We start from the raw sequence: 15,710 nt of genomic DNA on the forward strand, positions 1-15,710 counted from the left end.
ACACAAAACCGGTTATACCCCTTTTGCTCTAAACCGTTTAGCTAGTTTAATTTTGTAGATCCTCACTTCCCTTCCTTTCTTTCTTTTAACTTCTCCCCTGTTATTATTTCCATGTCCCGTCCCTGTTGAAAAAGTATAACTCCCCACTGCCCAATGTACATCTCCTCCCATTCCACTCTCCTTAACCTCCTCCAAACTTCCCCCCTTAAACCGACATTTTCTCACAGACTTTGACCCTGCCAGTTACTCCATTAGTCTAAAACTTTTTGTTGATCTGTATTCACCCAAATTAACTGACACCGAACTCCGCTGACACCCCCACCCACTTCCCCTTAAGCCCACAAACTAACGATGTATGATAACTTATTACTGTGATGTCGTTCACGCAAACCCACCAACTTCTTGCCCTGATAATGTTCAAGAAATTAATTAAATTCCAATAGCTCTCCTGAGCTCACAACCTCATGCACTGTAGTCGGACGTTCTACCATTGCACCCATGTTTAAGCCTATTCCTTCATATAGGAACCCTTTCCACCCGGCCACCGCTACCCCCCAACCCCCGCAGCAACCCTTCCCCCCAGGAAAATTACTGGCTCCATCCTTCCTCTTGTCCCTCCCCCCAGCCCTGTCCCGTGTGGGACAGTCGACACTGAGGCAGTAAAAGGGGTACCTGCCATCCTACCCTTTCCTCGAGCACCTAAACCACAAGGCCCAGAAGGGCCATACAACCACTCCATCCCTGCCTTGCTCTGTGCCGTCTTACACCTCATGCCCAGGTAGGCTGAACCCCAATTTCCCTTGAGCCCCTACACTCTTCTCTCACTTAACCGATCACCCTTTATCCTACCCTCAAGAACCCTATATTCACTTTAAAATAGAAACTCCCACTTATCCTCGTCTTCCCTCCATCTTGAGCCCTCCGCTCAGTCACGGCCAATTTCCGATGGTCATACTCTCTGCCAGGCAGATATAGGGGGTAGCGCGCCCCCCCTCTGCAGTTAGCTCCCTCTGGGAGGACCTCCTTGCCCCCTCAAACTTGCTGTGCCACCCCCCGTCCCGAAGCAGCCCCAAAAACCATCCTCTTCCCTTCAACTATCCCTCACGCTCTCCCCTGCTAACCATCAGTATACTGTACTGACTTGCTACCCTCAGAGTCTCACGGGTACCGGTCCCACCCCTTTTCCCTGTATCCTATGACCCGTCCCCCTTCCTACGTGACCCTAAGGGGTGTATCTGAACCTTAAAAAATCCCCTTCCTCCTTGCACATTACACCAAGCTCCCTTGCTCTAGCTGTGCTTCAACCAAGCACTGCTGCCCCTATTGTACTCCTGCTCGCATTTGGGTACGGGCAGCTATACAAGACGCATGACATCCTATCCTCCTCCCGCCGGCACGTTCTGCTGTTCCACATTCCATACTCATCGTCCCTTTCAAAACACCTGTCTTCTTCCTCCAGTTCTCCAACCATTTCTTGTTATTACCCCCAATCCTGTTCCTCGTGGGATATCCATTCTTCCTGCATAATTACCCTTTATTTTCATTTATTCATTTAATGCGTATCAGATTTCGTTAATCGCATCCTTTAACCACAAATAAACCTTCTGCATCACCTTCACACCCCCACCTTACCCTTCCCAAATACCAATGCACCTTCAGTCCAAATTCCGCTCACCTCTTTGTCCAAGAACGTTGCAGCATGAAGCGTACACCCCACCGCCGCTGCACTGCTGTAGCGCGAAGCGTACACCCCACCGCTGCTGCCCTGCCGCTGAGAGGGGGACCGTCCAGATCTCTCCCCATTCACTGCAAACTCCAAACTGCTGATGGGGGGGAGCCGTCCAAAATCTCTCACCACTCTCAGTGCCAGTGACGGCTTTCCAGCCATCTTCCTACACCAAGCTGTCGGTGCCAGGGACGTGCAATTCCCTTCTGCTCCTGTTGTAATGGGGAGTGTCTTAGCCCCTCCCCCTGTGCCCAGGGATGATAGCATTTGCCAACCCCCTACAGACTCATGGATCAGCCGTGGCTGTACTGACCCCATAAACACCCCCCCCCTAAGGTGACCCTGTGGCCCTCCTCAGGTGGTGGCCCCCCACCCTGGCATATGCCCTCTGGCTCCCTTGCACCCCCTCCTTAACCCAACTAGCCCACAAGCCCTACTTACTTAACATTATCCACCCCCCTCCTCTTATCCCACTGCCCAGAGGCATTGGCCTTTACCCTTGATGCTCCTCTCAGGCAGTGGCTCACCTAGTCCTGCCCGCTAGCTGCTCCCTCCCCACTCCCAACCGACTGCAGCCCCCCCTTCTGCTAACTGATAATACCAAAACAGGGGGAGGGCCAATCTCACCCCCCACCCTATGTATGAACCCCCCAAACTGCCCCTCCTGGACTCCCTCCTCCTCTCCCCCAACTGCCCTACCTCCTAGAGCCCCTTAGGCCGCCCACGCGCCCCCACAGCATCGGGTGCAGGCGAAGGCCCAGGCAACACAAATGGCGCTAACCCCCAATAGTTTGTTTTTATCATTGATTTATTTATTTAATATAATTGGCCCTACCACTCCCTACTCATCCTTCTATGCACCCGTTTTATTCATTTATTTATTATTATGTATCTATGTTTTTTTTTTTAACCCTACCCCCAAACTGCCCCCCCTTTCTCTTTCCCACCGCTCAGGCATAGAGAGGCAGGTATGCCCCCCCACCAACAACCGCGACCGCCCCTACCGGCTCCCCTGTCACACCGCACTCGCGTGTGGCTGACAGCCTGCTTTAAAATGCGGCCCCTCTAAGGCAACGCGTTGCACCGCCCGGGCCCTCCCAGCTGCAGCCGCTCTCAGCAAGCGCCGGCCGCACAAGCTCGCGCGCTCGATGGCCGCACCAGCTCGCGCGCTCGCCGGGCCGCAGCCACCTTCCCCCCGCCCTCACACACGCCGCCACACTACAACCCATGGCAGAGGCCCGCCCCCCAAAGCAGCGACTAACCCAGCCCTCGCCCCAGGTAAGCTAAAGGGGGTACCTTATCTACGCTACCCCCGCTATCCGCACTGACCTCCATCTAGCTTATTTTTTATTTTTTTTAAACTCCCCGCTACCTACCTACGCTACACCACCCGCACAGCACCCCACCACCTCCTTCACTAGCCCTCCCTGCTCACCTCGCTAACCTAACAGGCCCCGAGGTAGGGAACGCTCGATAGCAGGAGACCCTGACAAAAAGACTTGCCCTTATGGCCTCCTGCTCTCGAACATGCCCTGCCCCTTAAATACCCCCCCTGCGGCGCTCTACGCGCATGCCAGCTCGCTGGCCTGTGCAGCGCCCAAAACCACCCCGGGGGGGAAACGCTTTGCTTACCCCCCTTCCTCCCTTGCCTCAACTGTCTGCCCCCCTTAGACCGCATGCAGCACTCCAGGCCACGCCCCTTGTTATAGACCCCCCCTCGATTTCTCACCCCACTTTAAGCACTGGATCCAGTTGAAACCCTTTGTATCTGATCGACTGAAATTTCCATCACATAATATGGCAACCTTATTAAGAAGAGAAAAACTCCACAGGCCTGTGTTGCCCGAAATAAATGCTTCAAGCGTGTTATGAAAAGTCCCCCGCGTGTTGCTTCGGCCACAAGACCTCTTTTCCAATGTAAGTCTCATGAAACATGCCTGTCTGTGGAATCATGAAGGCAGAATATTGTGACGCTGTTACCCGGGACTCAAGGGGTTAACGCTCGTGAGCCCCCTCCGTTGGAAAGGCGGAGTTTGACTGGGCAAGGGGGTTATGGGGCACGTGCGCTGCGAGTGCCAGTTCCAGTTTGGTTGTGAAAGAATAAAGAAGTTCCTCTTATCTCTCCGTGTGTGCGTCCTTCATTTGGGCCTAGATCCCTAGGCAACATTTGGCGACGAGGATCTCTCCCGCGCACCGGAGTCCTCCTCCTACGGCAGTCCGCCTGTGGTGGCCGATCCAGCGAGCCCCCTCCTCCTGCTCCACCTCCGCGCAACACGGCACTCCGCCGAATCCGCCTTGCCGGACCTCCTCCGTCGAACCTCCGCGGAAGCGACCCCGCCCGCGCACCCGTGGGCCTTCTCTCCCAGGCGCCATGAGCACCTCCAACCCGGGGTCCAGCCAGGGCTCGCCTCAACTGCCACGGGTGGCGAAGTCGATTCAACTACGGCTGCCCCCGCCGTTCACTATGACTCCTCAGGCCACCAAAGGCCCCAGATGGACCGACTGGATGGACGATTTTCGACACTTCGTGAGAGGTTCCGGCGACGGGGACTCCCCCAATATGAGAGACATTTTCCTTAACCTGGTAGGGGGAGAGATCAAAACGGTCGTCAAGGCCATTCCGCCCACAGACCAGGACACTTTTCCCAAGCTGATCGGCGCTTTGGACAAACTGCTTATCATCGAAGTCAATCGGGACTATGAAAGATACCTGTTCAATCAATGCACCCAACTCCCGCAAGAGACCGTCGACGAATTCATCACACGTCTACGGGTGAAAGGGGCGAACTGCCAATTTGATGCGTTCTCGTTAGAGGAAGCTATCCGGCTGAGGGTGATCGAGGGATGCCTCTCCCCCGCACTCAAGAAACAGCTCCTCAAGAAACCGCTCACCATGCCCGAGGTCAGTGAACTCGCCCGCATCCACGAGAGGGTGGATGCGCAGGCCTCAGCCATGGGCCATTCCAACAACGCGAAAGTGGACTCAGGGGAATTCGTGGCCGCCATACTGCCCCCCCGTCAAGGCGACAGGGGCCCTCAGCCATATAGACCACCGATTGCCCCGTCGATGTCAACCCCGCGTCTGCAAAGACAGTGCTACCGCTGCGGGATGTCCTTCCCCCACTCAGGGTCTTGCCCAGCCCTGTCCCAGCGATGTACCAACTGCGGGAGAGAAGGACACTTTCACTCCGTTTGCAGGGAGGGCGTACCATTTCCACCGATGCGGCCCCAGGCGGCCCCCAGAATGCCGTTCCGCCCGCAACCCCTGCAATACAGCCTGCCGAGACCATATCAACAGGGCCTCGGCCAGAGGCGTTACGTTCGTGCGATGGACGAATACCTAGCGGCAGGATATGCCCCTCCGTATGACCAGGCCGAACAGCCCAGACATTTCACAGACGAATACGACAACCCGCCTGCAGAATACAGGCCGGAAACCCTCTGCCAAGACGACCAGGCGGCGGCCTACTACGCGCCGCAGGACCACTACGACCAGGATGAGTTCGTGAACCTCATCCTCGACAACAAAGAGGCCAGGGAGGCCCCGCAGATCCCGCTCAAGATGGTGAATTGCCAATTTCAATTTATGATCGACTCTGGGGCCACAGTGAACATCATGGGTGAACAAGACTACGCCAGGATACCATGCCCGCCACAGCTCAGTCCGTCTCGCTCCAGAATCTTCCAGTGGGGTGCCGCCACCCCGCTCCAAACGGTGGGTCAATTCACCCAGTGCCTTCTCCTGAACGGGCGGCAAGTCGATGCGACCATTCACGTGATACGGTCCCTCGCCAAGAGCCGATGCCTCCTTAGCTACTACACGGCGTCGCACCTCGGACTGATCGAAATTCACGTGAATGCGGGAGACGTGATCACTGCCGCAGCGGCCAAACCCGGCCAGGGGAACACGGTAGATGCGATTGCCTATCATCAAACTCAATCGCTCGTCTCACAAGAAGACATCGCGGAGGCCTTCCCCAAGCTCTGCGTGGGGCTAGGAAAACTACAGGGACCCCCCATCCGGCTCCACATTGACCACAACGTGCGTCCAGTGCCGCAACATCCCAGAAGGGTCGGATTCCACCTTCAGGAGACAGTTTCGGAGGCGCTCCAGCAACTGCTCCGCGACGACATTATTGAACCGGCGACGGGGCCGACGCCGTGGGTGTCCCCCCTTGTGGTGGTACCCAAGGAAGGGGGTAAGATCCGCTTGTGTGTGGACATGCGGGTGGCCAACACGGCGATTCAACGGGAGCGACACCCGGGACCATGTATTGAGGACATGATTGTGCTGCTGAACAGTGCCCAAATGTTCTCCAAACTGGACTTAAATCAGGGATACCATCAGCTGGAGCTCCACCCTGATTCCCGGCCCATAACCACGTTTGCGACACACGATGGGCTCTTTAGATACCGGAGGCTGAACTTTGGAATCTCATCTGCCGCTGAGATCTTCCAGGAAACTATACGCCAGATCATCCGACCTATCAAGGGGGCTCTCAATTACAGCGACGACATTCTCGTCTTTGGATCGTCCAAGGAATCCCATGACAGGGCTCTACACGACACATGCGAAGCCCTTCAGAGTGCCGGCCTCACGCTCAACATATCAAAATGCCGGTTCAGCAGAACAAAACTCAAGTTCTTTGGACATATCTTCTCCAAGGACGGCATGCTGCCTGACCCTGAGAAGGTCGAGACGATCACCAACCTCGCCGAGCCCCGACAAGTGGCGGACGTCCGCTCGTTCCTTGGCATGGCAGGATACTGTGCGAGGTACATCCCCCACTATGCCTCCATCACAGACCCGCTGAGGAAACTGCTACAGAAGGAGTCGCCGTTTGAATGGACACAGGCCTGCCAACAGGCTTTCGCGGACATCAAGCAAGCCCTCGCCGAGGCTCATCGCCTCGCATATTTTAACCCACAGTGGCACACCGAGGTGGTAGTCGACGCCAGCCCCGTAGGCCTCGGCGCCATTCTGGCCCAAACCAGTGGCGCGGATGTTAACCCCAGACACGTGATTGCATACGCGAGCCGAGCGCTATCAACACCTGAACTAGCCTACTCCCAAGCCGAGAAGGAGAGCTTGGCAGCCGTCTGGGCGTGTGAGCATTTTCATAACTTTATAATCGGAAAGAAGTTTACGCTGATCACCGATCATCAGGCACTCCTCTCATTGTTTGGGAACCCGCATACCAAGATGCCACCGAGGATCGAGAGGTGGGGCATCCGCCTCCAGGAATATGATTACGATATCGTACACCGCCCGGGGGGCGACCTTAACCCCGCTGACTACCTCTCCCGACACCCAGTAGGGGCCCCGCTGGCACGGAAGGGTGACGTTGCGTATGTGCAATATGTGGCGGCTCAGGCGCTGCCCCCGGCACTATCACTTGAAAGGGTAGCGGCCGCATCGGCAGCCGATCCCACGACAGCCCTGGCGATCAGCCTCACGACGGCCAACAAGTGGAAAGATCACCAGAGAGCCACCCTAGCTCACCCGGGCGTGAACAAGCAAGAAATCGAACGGCTAGCCAGGGTCCATGGTGAACTGGCGGTAAAGGACGATAACATTCTGCTCAGAGGGTGCAGGATCGTCATCCCTGCCACACTCAGGAGCGAGGTGGTCAGCATAGCGCACGAAGGTCACAGGGGAGCGGAGAACACAAAGAAGCAGCTCAGATGCCATGTGTGGTTCCCCTTCCTGGACGCAGCTGTGGACGAGTGGGTGAAGAACTGCCACGCCTGTCAGTGCACAGCCCCTGCAGAACGTCCGCCCCCGCTCCAACACACTCAAATACCTGAGCACCCATGGGAACGAGTAGCCATGGATTTTTACGGGCCCACTGAAGCGGGCGACTACATTCTGCTCTTCGTGGATGAACACTCAAGATTCCCGATTGCCAAGAGAGTCAGTTCCACAGCGTTCTCTCAAGTTGCGGCAACGATAGAAGAGGTCTTTAGTGAGTGGGGGATCCCCAAGTGGGTCAAATCCGACAACGGACCACCGTTCTGTGGACACGAATTTGGGACATTGGCAGAGCACCTGGGGTTCAGGCACATGAAGATCACACCACGTCACCCCCAGGCTAATGGAATGGCGGAGCGATTTATGGGATCGATTAAGAAGACCATTCAGAGGGCACGGCTGGACGCCGTTGATACACACCAAGCGCTATGCCGCTTGTTAAGAGACTACAGGAACACTCCTCACGAGGTCACAAATAAGACGCCTGCAGAGCTCATGTTCAGATATGTGGTGCGAACTCGCATCCCGAGGAGTACGGTGCAGGCTGAGCCGGCCGACCAAGATCTGCTCCAGAGAGATGCGGTGGCAAAAGAGGTTGCGAGGCGTCGCACCGATGCACGAAGAGGAGCGGTGCTGCCGGAGCTCCAGGTGGGAGACGAAGTCCTGGTACAGCAGCCGGCAAGCAGGAAGACAGACCCGCGGTTTGCTCCAAGCCCCATGAGGATTGTTGCCATGAAAGGCACGATGGTGACGGCGGAAGATGAGAACAGGACCATCACCAGAAACTGTCAGCAGTTCAGGCCATATACAAGGAGAGAGCCCACGGAAGGAACCCAAAGGGCACTTTCACCGGAACCACGGATGCCGAGGGATGATGAGTGGTTTCCCCCGGAAGGGGACCCCCGGGACATGGCCCAGAGTGAAGTGATTGAAGAGGAGCCTGATCTGGGGACTCGAGGTGAGAGGCCGAGACGGCTCATAAAGAAGCCGATGAGACTTGTTGAAGAGTGTTGAGTTATTTGTTGAGACACAGCGTGTCAAGTTGATGTTTGGACATATTGTCCGGGGGTAGTGTTACCCGGGACTCAAGGGGTTAACGCTCGTGAGCCCCCTCCGTTGGAAAGGCGGAGTTTGACTGGGCAAGGGGGTTATGGGGCACGTGCGCTGCGAGTGCCAGTTCCAGTTTGGTTGTGAAAGAATAAAGAAGTTCCTCTTATCTCTCCGTGTGTGCGGCAGGAATTTTCCATGTGGGCGTGATCCGGGAAAGCGCTATGCAGCTTATTTTTTTTTTTACCGCAGAAGCCGAAAATAACGACAAAAAGCTTTTTAACCCTGATTATGCTCAAAGAGAGTTTTGACGCTGCATTGATCCAGTTTTATAATGACACGAATCCAAGCTTTAATACCTTTCATTGCAATAGCTGAACATAAAATGCTAAAATGGTTTCATGCAACAGATTTTTAATTCACAGAAGTGTTTTATAAGGGCAAAACCACACAGGAAAATGTTCTGAAGTTCTGTGAATTAGACCCATAGTTTTTCATTGGATGATACTAAACATGGGCGTAATTTTCGTAATGTTCCCTTTTCCCCAACCCCCCATCGTGGGGATGGGGGGTTGGGTAAAAGGGAGTTTGTGCCTCCAACTTTTGTGGCACACCATTTTGTCTCTTTCCTTTTAATGTCATGTCTCCCCCTCCCCCAACATTTTCAGCAGGGCCTTAGCTGAACTGGAACCCCCTCGCCTCTCTTAAAAACCCCTTAAGGACATGTAACTGGGGAAGTTTGAATCGGACGTGGGGAGGGGAAAATAAATAAATAAACACATAAAACATTTTCAGCAAAGTTACTGCACTGACACCAAAAGTTCTTTCTTCAAAAGCTTTTGCACTATTTTAGCAAATTGTGCCAATACAAAAGCTCAGAACTTGCATTTTTGCGGGTGCATGGGGGTGGACAGGCCAGGGTGCAATTCAGAGCGGGGCCCGGCTGGTTCACGCCTTCGGGGAAGAACACACAAGGCAGCATGAGTGGAGTTTGCCCACCGAAACTCCCGGATTCGGAAAATGATCCCTTCAGATGAATGTGACCTCCAAGGCACAACCCTTCCTTCTCGCCGGGGACCGCCGCGACGCGACATGGGGCCCAGTGTTGACCCAGTGGTCTGATCGCAGCAGGCGGCTGTTTACTCATTTGCCCGGCTACTACACTTTCTGTGTAGCGTCACAGCGGACAGCGGCGGATGAAGGCCGCGGCATAATTGGCGCTCGCCGCAGCAATGCTAACACGACAACTTTCACTCCCGTAGGCTTCTTCAAGGGGGCGGCCCGCTGGAATAAAAAGTACAACTGTTCGCAGCAAAGCCGGGCTTTGTGATGTGTCCCTGGATGGTGAATGGCGCCATTCTTACCTTTGCTGCGGAAGGGAGGGGTGGGGGGAAGGTTTGAATTCATAAACTGTTACACGCAAGTTTTATTTATCCCCCCGCTCCCTTCTGAATGGAAAACATTTAAAAAATAATTATGTCAGTTGTGGGTAGAGGGCGGGCGTGGTTGCCAGCACCGACATATTACACAATTGTGAAGGGAATTGTATTTTTGCATTTTTGAATGTATTTTTTTTCGACCTTAGTTTTGCGTTTGACTCGCTGACTTGAGGTATATATATGTATGCGACTTGGTAACAGGGCTGGACATGTCGTTCTGGTTTGGAAGTCGCTCACCTCAAGTGCTCGATTGATTTTCCGTCACCTCAGTTGCACTGAGGCAGTTTAAGATTCCAGCGGTAAGGGCTGTGTGTGTTCCCCATAGTGGAGCCCATTGAGGGCTGCATTTCTCTCCAAAATATTGGAGTGAGCCCAGGAGGCAGGAAAAAAGTTTGCTGTGGAATTATGGCGCTCCAGGAACGCAGTGTGCCTCCACTCGAGGCAATCTGCCGCTGAAGATTTTTTGCCAAAATATCCACGCGCTGACAAACGGAGCACTAAAGCATCCATACGTCGCCTCGACATTGGCGAGCGGAAGAGGTAATCCAGTGCCAGGTTTTTCTTTGCATTCTGGAACTTGGCCAGTTTTAAAGGGAGAACAATCTAGAAGTTCCAGGGTGCAAAGAATAAAACCAGGACTGGATGAACTACGCATGTTTGACAGAGGACAACTTCAGAGCTCTAAAAATGGGTAATCAGTGCAGTAAGTGTTCCACGTGGTTACGGTAAGTTTGATTGATTGATAGTTTATTTGTATAGCGCCTATACACATGTGTTTTAAAACGCTTCAAGGAGCAAGGGAAAATACAATAACATTCTTACAAGGCCTTGAGACAATAAGAATGGGAAATTAACTATTGTACTAGGCCTGACGACATTTCAGATAGTAGATAACGAAGGGAGGGGGGGCGTAGGAAGGAAATGGAAACAGACAGGCGACTCCCGTACTAGGCCTGACAACATTTCAGATAGTGCAAGAGCTAAGACAAAGATAAGGAAGGGGGGGGAGATGAGAACAGACAAGTGACTATCATAGTAGACGACATTTCTGGTAGTGCTAGGGATTGACAATAGGTGAGGGAAGGGGGGAGGGAGGAAGGAGAGGAACATAACAAGCAACTATCGTACTAGGCCTGACGACATTTCTGGTAGTTCAGGGGATTGACAATAGGTGAGGGAAAGGGGGGGGGGCCTAACAAGCAACTATCCGACTAGGCATGACGACATTTCTGGTAGTTCAGGGGATTGACAATAGGTGAGGGAAAGGGGGGGGCCTAACAAGCGACTATCGTACTAGGCCTGTCGACGTTTCTGGTAGTGCAGGGGATTGACAGTAGGTGAGGGAAAGGGGGGGGACCTAACAAGTGACTATCGTACTAGGCCTGTCGACGTTTCTGGTAGTGCAGGGGATTGACAGTAGGTGAGGGAAAGGGGGGGGACCTAACAAGTGACTATCGTACTAGGCCTGTCGACGTTTCTGGTAGTTCAGGGGATAGACAATAGGTGAAGGAAGGCAGGGGAGGGGGAACATAACAAGCGAGCGACTATCGTACTAGGCCTGATGACATTTCTGGTAGTGCTAGGGATTGACAATAGGTGATGGAGGGGGTAGGGAGGAAGGAGAGGAACATAACAAGCGACTATTGTACTAGGCTTAATGACATTTCTGGTAGTGCAGGGGATGGACAATGGGTGAGGGAAGGGGTGGGGGGAGGAAGGAAGAAGAGGAGCATACAGCGACTATCGTACTAGTCCGGATGACATTTCTGATAGAGTAAGTGCATAGAATATAGTGAGGAGAGAGGGAAGAGACAGGGGGAGGGAGAGAATAATGAGAAACAGTGAGTGTGGCGAAAGAGAAGAAGAGGCAACGCCGTCGAAATACAGTGTTATAGGGCAGACAGAAAGATGGAGAGAGCACGTCCAAGTTGCAGAAGTCAATACTGAAGACCTTATGCTGCACGGGAACCAGCAAGGGCAAGCCAGGATTCAAAGTCGTAGATGGGCACACCAGGAATTCAGGGCACCATGGCTACGTGATGCTTCAAGGAAGTCCAGCGTGAGAAACAACGAGGTTCAAGATGGGTGAACCAACATGAGTCACACGAGTCAAAAAGTCAATTCAAAGCATCAGCAACAAGGCAAAGTGCCCGGTTTTATACGGCACATGCTTCCAAAATGTTGTGCTGCTTAAAATGGGATTAGCGGCGTACCGCTACACACTGTCACGGTCTGACGGCTTTCCGCCATCATTTCACTTCTTTGTCTTTATCAATATTTGGGGAAGAGACATAAAATACAGGAAAGTGAGCCATGAAAAGCAAAATGGCAGACATAAATACAAAAACGCAGAAGTGGCACCACCATTAGTACTTAGCCAATGTGCCACGAGAGAGAAGGCTACATTAATCCGGCGTGGCCACATGCCCAATGTCGTTCTGGGGCTGCTCATGCAGACCTGGCTTTCCGTCTAATTATGGGATTCATAGTCCTGCATTTGTTATGGTAAATTCAAAACATAAAGTCCCAGAATGCAAAGCAATACGGGGTGAGCATCGCCCAAATGGCATGGGGCATTTAGCATGCACGGATGGATGTCATTTATGGAAGGCCAAAGTTTGTCATGGCAACCTTTTTGCTCCCAAGATGCTTAGGTTTCAGATGGACCATGTCCTGAATCTCCAGCGACCTTCAGAATGTAGATAGGGGACTATTTATGCCGGACCCGGGCGGCAGGAACCAACAAGGAACTGATGTCAAGGCCTTGTTGGCAAAGGTATTGATGACAGGGGCATCATTTAGTAGTCACCCTGGGTAGTTCCTGTGCGCCCAAGTCCCCCTTACAACTCATTGCGTGGACTTTTATCACACCCTAGGGATTTTTTTAAATGTGTTTAGTAGGATTTTTTTATCCACTTCCTGGGATGTCATCGAGACCAAAGGCTGTGTGATGTCACATCCTGTGATCCCATCAGAGTCAAAGGTCATGCACTGTCACTTCCTGGGAAGTCATCACACGGCCAATGAGCATGGACGACTCCACTTCTGCTCACCACATGTCTCTGCTGAAATTACAGCAGTGGTCAAATGTAATGTGAAATTGAAACTCTGCCCCCTAGGATAATGGTTGTGAGGTTTGTATTTCGTTAAGCTCTATTTTTTGACCTTCCTTCTTGCCTGGCCCCACCTTCTCCATGGAGGACGGAGTGTAAGCAGCATTTTCGAGGTGGGCTCCGTATTGCTTGGTTAAAGCGTATGGTAGAGGATTCGTACAAAATCCCCAAGGCTGACAAGCTTCATGTCTTCTTTAGGCAATGCAGCGCGATCCAAGGCAGCTCAGTGTTAGTGTGAAAAAGGCTGCTTTAATGTGACATTACTAAGCTCCCATGGTGCACTAGTAAAATTAGCATCACTCCCACTATCCATTCCATGCCCACCCCTTCAAATCTTGCCACTTATTGTAAAGTCCATACACTTCTCCATCGCGCCTCTTAGTGGCCTTCGTTCCGGCCCCGGAACGCTCAGACCTTCTGACTAATATGGGCTGGCCTGCCATCACCACTCCTGACTTATCCTTCCTCCTTTCCACTCCTCGTCCAGACTGTTTGCCTCTCATCACTTTGATCACAACAGTACCCACTTTTTACCATTCCCCTTCCCCGTGCCAGTCTTTCCGCCCGACAACGCCAACTAGGCACCTTTCCTTTCTCCAATGGAGGTACTTAACCTGTGTTTTAAATAATAAAATAAAATAAAAAAGCAATAAGGTGGTGCTCCTGAGACTCTGGTAGGGTGGGAAGAAAGGGTCGGTCACATTATGTATCTGACCTAATCAACTGTTTAGCAATATGAGGGTGAACAAAGTAGTTCCAGTTGGCTGGATAATGTTAACTGAGATGTTACGGCCGGGCAGTAGGACGGTAGGTTGGCCTAACCCAGGGGTCTGCAACATGTGCCTCTGCTGATGTTTTAAACTATGATTCCCATGATGCCTCAGTATTGGCTATGTTGTATAGGGCTGTTGGAAGTTCTAATCCAACATATCTACAGAGCGAAAGGTTGCAGACCACGGTCTAACCCATCCTTCCTCCATGAATACGTTTGGTTTACGTGAATACTCTGGCATCGCATAACGGCTTCCTATTATGCACTTTTGGTCTATTATACTTAAATAACAGCAAGCAAACCAAAATATTACATGAAAAAAACTACAAGACCGATTCCAAGATGGCCACCAGACTGAGAACACTTTGAAGAGGTGCTCTCCATCCCTGCTCTCACTGAAAGGCACCAAAAAAGCTGGAAATCCTCTCCCCGGGTAGCATCCGGCATTCAGATAGTGCAGAAGCAAGGACCTGAAAAGGATCGTCCTGCGGCGGAACCGCCCGCGGATCACCATCAGCACATAAGAGCAGTCCCTCGGTGGGACAAGATGGAAGTGGCAATCAACTGGCCCAAGCAGCCCGTGACCCATGGTTGCGCTCCCGAGCCACCAACACGCACACACCCACAACTCCAACGCCAGAGGGGCTGGCGCCTCTGCTAACCACTGATCGCAAGCAGCTGCTGCAGGTAGGCTGCCGGCGCTCCGGGCACCACTGTGGAGGACAGCAGGAGCATCTAGCATCTGGAGCCGGCAAGGTGAAGAGCGAACCCCAGGGGGAGCTGACGACATGGCCCAGCGAAGAAGCCAGTAAGACTACGCACCCCGGCCAAAGAACCCGCAACAACGCCCCGGAGAGCAGCACACACGGCAAGAGCAAACAAGGCTTTAGTCCCACCACAGGATGGATGCGGCAACCGGCACCCCAAGCCAGCACCCCATACCACCCTGCACACAACAAGAAATGTGGGTGCCACCCCTAGACCACCCAAGAGCAAGCAACAAGCTCAGTAAACCAGGAGATAAGTGGGACCCGACCATGAAAGGGAAGCAACCAGTAAAATAGGCAGGGGAAAACTATCAGGCACAATAAGAGACTCCCCAGAGGCCACTGAGATGGGAGACAGGAGCGAGAGTAAACTGGGCAAGTAGAAGAGCCCCCCCCTGTCTGAACTAAGGGAAAAGGCATGGCACCAATCATAGCGCCCTATTGTGGGGGCAATCATCCAGAAGCGGAACAGTGGGCAAAGGGTCCAGGAGAGGAGGCCTCAATCACTGCAGGCCGGTGCCCAGAGCCTCTGGCCCCCGACAACACCCAAAAACAGGAGATTAGAGACATAAAAGGAGCAGCGACAAGGGTCCACTTCCCCCTCACCAAGATGCTCAAGATGGCAGCGGGAACAACAGGTGAAATTAGAAGGGAATACAGGGCAATCAGGGGCCAACTTGAAGACATACAACCAGTAGAGCAGTGCGCTCCCTAATGCACCTGAGACAGAGATATTACAAGAAAGCGAGCAAGGCAGACAAGCTCCTAGCTAAAATGCTGAGAAAAGAGGGAAAATATAGGACCATCCTAAAGGGCAGCACACTTGACGGGGACAATGCTCAGAACAAACAGCCATTACGAGGGAATTCACAAAATACTACTCAACCCTTAATAAGTCAGACGGCCTAAGAGCCAGTCCCAACTAGAATACCTGGAAAACTGTAGCCTACCAAATATTTTTTACCTAGACAGGGCAGAACTAGAGAAACAAGGGGGGTCCTGGGAGTCCTCTGCCGGATATTAGTCCGGTGTATGAGAGCCTTCCCCAGAGTCTTTAGCTCACTATCTTTCACAGAGGAGAAATATCCAAAACA

The sequence above is a fragment of the Ambystoma mexicanum genome, chromosome 12 (assembly GCF_040938575.1).
Source record: "Ambystoma mexicanum isolate Mex_15411 chromosome 12, UKY_AmexF1_1, whole genome shotgun sequence".
Classification (NCBI taxonomy): Eukaryota; Metazoa; Chordata; class Amphibia; order Caudata; family Ambystomatidae; genus Ambystoma; species Ambystoma mexicanum.